This window comes from Trachymyrmex cornetzi, unplaced genomic scaffold (assembly GCF_001594075.2).
Source record: "Trachymyrmex cornetzi isolate Tcor2-1 unplaced genomic scaffold, Tcor1.1 scaffold454, whole genome shotgun sequence".
NCBI classification, from domain to species: domain Eukaryota; kingdom Metazoa; phylum Arthropoda; class Insecta; order Hymenoptera; family Formicidae; genus Trachymyrmex; species Trachymyrmex cornetzi.
Window position 1 is genome coordinate 431,182 of NW_017299334.1, and position 7,203 is coordinate 438,384.

A 7,203-nucleotide genomic window follows, 5' to 3' on the forward strand; every position below is an offset into this window, starting at 1 on the left:
AGAAAGACAAACTTCTGCTTCAATCTTTTATTAGTTTCTTGATAAACAAGTAAAATTATGAAACAAAAATTTTTATGTTTGTAATAAAATGTAATGTTTCATCTGGTTGACATGTGATTTGACAATAATGAAAAATGACAGAAGATTAGGGTCTATAATAATGAAAAGCGAATCGATGATGAGAATGGAATTGCGTCATCAGTTTTCCTGACATTTCGTTTGCAATCTTGAAGGTGTTACGACCTTTCAATGGAGCTCTTTGATTAATCTCCTGGTGTACTATTAGGAAAGTTATTTTTGCGAATCAAGTTTATTCACATTGAAATGAAGTTAATCTTACCTTCAGTCATACAAACGATACGATGAAGAAATGCATGCTAATAATTATACTTTAAAGAGAAAAGCAAGAGAAAGTAATATTTTTTCATTCAATGAAGCGTCCGTAATAATTAAACGATTATCTCCTTCAGGAACCTTTTGATAATCTTGAGCTTTAAGAACCGCTTCAATTTTAATATCAACAAGATGTGCTCGCTTAAAATAAAGTACTCGCCTAAAATAAAGATTGTTGAGAGCAATAAGTATTATAATACTTTATTCATTATAGTATAACAAGTAAGTATATTAAAATAGAATAAAAAAATATATTACTTAAATGCTCTATTAGAGTATCATTTTTTAAGACTTTCTGACCAAAGAAACAAAAATTTAATATAAATAAGTAAAAAGCGCCAATTCTTGGTATCTAATAATAATTCCACGTAAATTTTTTAATACATCTTTCAGTTAAATAAACAAAAATCTCAATTTTTAAAAATATACCTTCTTATAAAATTAAATACGGATTACAAAAAAAATGATCAGAGTCAACAATTACACCATCTTTCAAAGATGGCGTCTAGTCGCAGTGTAAGTCGCGGCCAAGTTTATCTTCGCGAGTTCCTCGTTCTCGTCCATCTCGTCAGAAAGATAGTTCAAAAGGTCTCTCTCGCGAACGTTTAACGTGTACAGGCTATAAAAGAGCAATGTTAAAATGCCGAAGGCTCGACGTACTTCGTCCCTCTCCATTCTCTTTACCCGTCCTTCCACTCTCTCATTCCCTCTCTCCCTCTCTCTCTCTCTCCCCCCTCTCTCACTCACTCACTCACTCACTCACTCACTCACTCACTCATTCATTCTCCTTCTTCCTCACTCTTTCGCTCTTTTGCTCGGTAAGGATAAAAAGGACGCGGAAAAGGGGTATTCGTGAATCGTAGCATGATCGGGGAATAAGGACGACGAGAGAGGAATCGAGAGAAAGGTAGAAAATCAGTCAGGTAAGAGGAAGACCTCGCTACGACGAGCGAGAGAGGTAGGGGATTTGTACAGTTAGCAAAGGCCGCAGCGAGTGCGACTCCACCTTCGACTATCGTCGAGAGTATCATGCCAGCATCTAAAGTCGGACGGAGATTGTTTTCCCCTCTATAGAAGCGGGACAACGTGCCGATCAAGACCTATCCAAGCTGTCGGGGATCGGTTGGACCGGATTCTGGGTTTCCAATCTGGCGCTGCACACCTTGGCTTCCATGTAGCATGCTGTCGAAATCGCCGCGTTGGTGAACGGACAATTGTCTCGACGTTTGATTCCGAGAATTTATGTCAGATTCCTGTAATTGAGTTAAGAACGTAGCTGCATGGAAGGAACGGCTTTGCTGAAGTATCTAAAAATTTAGGTAGAGCTAAAAATAATTTTGTTTGGACCATCAAAAATAATTATGCTATCATCAAAATAATTATGACGAATATGCTGCCTTGTTCTCTCATTTGTGTTGAAAATAATTATGTAGGAGACGCTCAAACTGGTTGTTAGAATGTTAAATTTTTTTGCAGTATTGATATCACGTTCTATATAATTATTTTGATGATCCAACAGAATTATTTTTAAATCTGTATGTAGTTACTAGAAAAAAAGATTGTTACATAATATATTTTTATAAAATTTTGTATAATTATAATAACAGTATTATCTATAATTATATCATCTGTATCTCTCAGATTAACTTATTTATATCTAATAAATATATATCTAATAAATTATTTATATCTAACGTTATGTGTCAATTATGCATTACACAATTACACAGATCCCATCGCTTATAAATTATAATTAAACGTATAAATTAGAGATGGCTCACGGCAAAGAATTAAGAAGAAGAATCCGAGAAATAAGTTAATTTTCTATGTTTCCCATATTTTAAATTCCTCAGCGTGATGGCGAATCTCGGGCTGCAGAAATCTAAAAGATACGTAACGCGCAAACGCAACATTTGTACGATAATAAATTACATGCTAGTAAGACTACGAAGAAGAGAGAGAACATGTCACGTCGTGGGATAGATCGTGTCTGTTGGCATATCTCCCGACGCAATTTCTTCCTTCTTCCTTTCTCTCTTTTTTCCCTCTCTGTTTTTGCAACTCGTTTTTGCAGACGTTTGCGTCCTGTTACGACTTATGGGAAAACTCTCGTGAACTACATGAAGCACAGGGTGTTGTCAGTTAGATAACCCACTTCTCACGTGCGCTTGTACCTCTCACACGCGAGAAACCTTTCGAATCGGCATGGCGATTCCTCTAGCGTAATAATCGCGATCGCGAACCGATCGCACGGAGAATCGCGATTTCGAGAGACCAAACCATCCCTGTTGTAATGATTACGAAAAGAAGCAGAAAGTGATAGTGTACACCTTTATTTTCATGCACACGAACTCGTATAAATAATTCAATAGTTTGGTATAAGAAATTCATAATTACGATGTCTTCGTATTTCAAAAGATTCGAAGAGAATTTTTTGAATTATGAATTTTTTTTATATTTACCTACACATTAAAGCCTTCAAGTATAATTAACGAAAACACGAGCTAATGACACGAGTAATTCTACACTATTTTATTGACAGATTTAAAATTTAGCTAAGTACCAATCTAAAAATTATTTTGTTAAACTATCAAATTAAATAATTATGTTGGAAACTAAAAAAACTTATAAACTAAGCTGCAAGAAATTATAAAATTCTAACGATTAGTTTGAATTTCCAAAATTATTTTAATGGTCCAACAAAATTATTTTCAAATTTATTTAGTAAAATTTTAAATTTTTAACAAAATCATTCTTTTTGTGTATAAACATGTCCTAGAATAAATCATTATTTAACTCGTCAATTTATTATTCCATCAGTTTCAACAACAATTTCTCTAATAGTAAGTAGAGTCGACACTACCAATAACTGATCAATTGTATAAAAAACGTGAATTACTTTCCGGAACTACTTTCGAACTGTATTCATGTGGTTTGCACGTAACAGCTTTCTGTTTATTTATGAGCTCCTTGATATGCTGTAACAAATCCGTTCAACTTTCCTCGTATTAATATAGTACGATACATGTACTAGTCGTTCAATTATATAGCGAAATAAATCTATAATAATATTATAATTAAACATTATTATTATTATACTAATATTTATAATATTTATATATTTAGAAATATTATTAAATAATTTTTTATTTACTAAAAAATAGTTTGTTCTAAACTCCTATTTAAGGAATTTAAAGAAATAGTTTCACAAAGGTTTCTCTCTTCCCTATTTCGCAAAAATATTTCATGGTTACCTGCGGAACCAGTTGGCGCAATTTCGTTGATTGCACTTCGCCGATAAATTATCCAATTAGAGCGAATCGCCTTTATCGCAGTCGAACCCTTTTTTCTGGCTTGACAGTTTCGGGCGAACGCGATCGACGTACCTCAGGCGCACTGTAAGCCCCTTTTTTTATTTGATTTTCAATTCTACACGCCTATGGGACAAATCTTTCGTGTAATTTCCAATATTTCCGCCGGCCGATCGAACATGTGTCTGCAACGGCATCGATTTCACGGCGACCTTTTATCGACGCTACGAATTTTCAAAGTGTGAAAAGGGTTGGGCCTCTTTATGCTTCAAAGGGTGCGCAAATAACGTTGCAGAAAAAATGTCTGTTAGAAATCGTCATAAATATAAGGTATCTTTTTGTGTACTTTGCGAAACTTGTATTTTTCTAACAACAATAAATTATTTTTGAGCTTAATTATGAAAGGTATCTAATAAAAAATATCGCTGCTTTGATAGAAAAGTGACATTTCCAAATTTGGAAAAAAATTGATGCTGGTGCTATAACGTCCTGGAAACTCTAGAAGTCATCATTTTCTACCTCTTTGACATTATTTTTCTCAAAATTATGAAGTAATAAATGATTTTGGACAACAACAAAAAATGAATTTCGTATTTATCGGGCAAAAATATATTAGAAATGACTATTCGTACGTTTGCATTTCTGATTTAAATTCAGTCTGCAAAAAAAAAACTAGCGGAATATGAATAGTATCTTTCCTCTTATACAAAAAAATAGCACGTTGAACCGTTGCAATGCGTTCGAAAGAATGGCGTGAGATACGTTCAAGATGGATCTGTGCTAAGCCGGTCGATGTACTTTTATAAGGTGCAACGCTCATAAACACACGATGCGTCCGGAAAATTGCTTAGGAGCGTTATAATTATGCAAATTGATCGAGAGGTGCCGTAATATCCTCGCATTAAATGTTCTATCTTCCGTTTATGGCATAAGAGAAATTTAGCGCAAGAACGTCATGGCGCGCGACGAAAGTCGCAACTCACGTGCTACTGCAATTCGTTATCAAATTGCAATCGAGTGTCCGAACAGCAATTTCGTGATAATCTAAGCAATTTCCCAACGTAATGCAATTTTGGGAAAATATCTTGCAATTATATTGGAGGTCACGCGATACAGATCATAAAGTAGTGCACTTTTTAATGAACAAATTACTTATTAATAGATCGATTAATATTGGAAACTATAATAGGTATGTAGGATTCTTAAACATGATGCTGTAAAAAGTTTTCGTATTCTATAGTAATCAATTAAATCATTGAATCATTGATCATTGAATCATTGAAATATAGATGCTTCGGTCAACTTTGATATCAATTTTGTGAACAGGAACTAAGTGTACTCTCACCATTATTTTGTGCGAAAAAACCGATTTTTGCATATGTTACGTTTTATTATATTGCCTGTGTTAGTAAAATATTTCCACATCTCAGACATCCGAAAAATTTGTGTGTTATTTGTAATTACGTCCACACAATATCTTAAATCGTGTAATACCAAATCAAAGATTCTTATTATACAAATGCCTTAAAAATCGAATGTTTAGATTCAAATACTATTTAAAACTCAGAATAAACTGGTTACTCGAATACGAAAATTTTCATTAATTATCAGTATTAAAATATACGATGATAATACGAATTTTCTGATCTTGATATAAATTAAATTGAATTATTTTTCTCAATTATTTATAAGGATTATAAAATACACGCTTCAAATATCGGACAAAACTTTTTATAATTCTTATGATAAACAAATGTTAAATATTTAATTTATAATATAAACAACCAAAGGAAAATAAAATATACAAATATTCTTACTAATTACTATATTAGATATCATTTTCGGGTTTTTCTGTTTGTAAATGTATATCAGTCTGCTGAGAAGCCGAATCCATGTTATTTGTCATTATGTTACACAGTATTGTCAATATCTTAGAATGTGTAGGACTAAATCTGACATAATATGTACACCGTGGAGAAATGTTCGGGGAAGGTCGAAGATTGACGTGTGAGTCGTTGTTATAATATTGATAAAAATATTGATATAAAAATATGTTTGAATTCGCCTAACAGCTAATAGTATCGATACAGTTGCAGTTTTACATACACACCTATTCTGTAATCTATCAATCATAAAATAATAAAAACAGGTATTGACAATAATTTATTAATATCATAACAATAATAGCCAACTGAGTAGCCTATTGGTAAAAGTCATTATCTTGAACTTTTTTGTAAACATAAAAGAACTTGTATAATTTTTCTTATTTAAGATATTAACAAAATTTTTTTATAAATTAAGAAAAATTTATTGTTTTAGCTAACAAAATATAATATGTGTATAATATAATGTGAGAAATACAATTTCTATTTATTAAAATAGAATGTTTTTGACTGGTTTTGCAACTGTAGAGGAAGGATTTTAGCAAATTTTGGGACAAAATATTCGTCATTTTTATTCAATATGACTGATGGATATAATCGCATTTGCAACGGTAGGAATTTGAGGATTTAACATTTTTTGCACTTTTGTCTCTACAATATAATTTAACTTCTTTCATAATTAGACTTTTCTCTCATTTTTCTCCCTTAATTTTATAGGATTCGTAATTGTTTCAGTACATTTTTACGACGTTCAATTCGTAATCAGGGAACTAAGGAATCCGGGTTTGTTTTATATTTTTAATAATAAAGTTGTCTTTGGATATAAGTTACTCATTTCTAAAGGTTTAATATTTAATTTTTTCTTTGTATATATCTTAACAAATATGTAAAGATTCCAAGATAATTTGTTAGACTACCAAAATTTGATTATTAAAATTTTACACTGTAATTGTAGGTCAGAATCCTTTCAACGCAACTATAACGAAAAAGGCATTCATACGACGAATCATTCGTATCTTTCGATGTTTCGAATTTTTCTCGTGTAACTTTCCGTGCTTGGAAATTGCACAAATAAGCGAGAAACATTTACAATCGTCCCTCCAGTAACATATGTTACTATCTGGTCAATTCGCACGTGATTTACCACAAATATCAGACTTGAAGTTAAAAATTCAACATAATCATCACCGGAAAGTGGATTTTGTTTGTTTCGGTAGAACAAATTGTTGACAGTGCACTCAGAATATACATGAATATCCTTCGATAACATAAATCCGTGCAAACAGACGACACGTGTTCTTGACATTTTTCGTTCCCGAAGTGTATATATAGGCGCTAGTCTTATATTATTTACCGTAGAATCGCGCGCGATCAGGAATCAAATCTCGGAGTTTGCTAACGTGGTAATACATAAAACGGTCATTCCGGAACGTTCCAAAATCTTGCATGTTAAAATTTAATGATACCGTAAATTATTATTTCTGTAATAAGTTAACAAATGTGCTGCAGTATCAAAGACAAAATAAATGTAAAGACAAGAAATTGCAAATGCATCACTGTGATGCTTAAACACGCTTGAGTACGAACACACTTCTTACGATAAAAGAATGAACAGC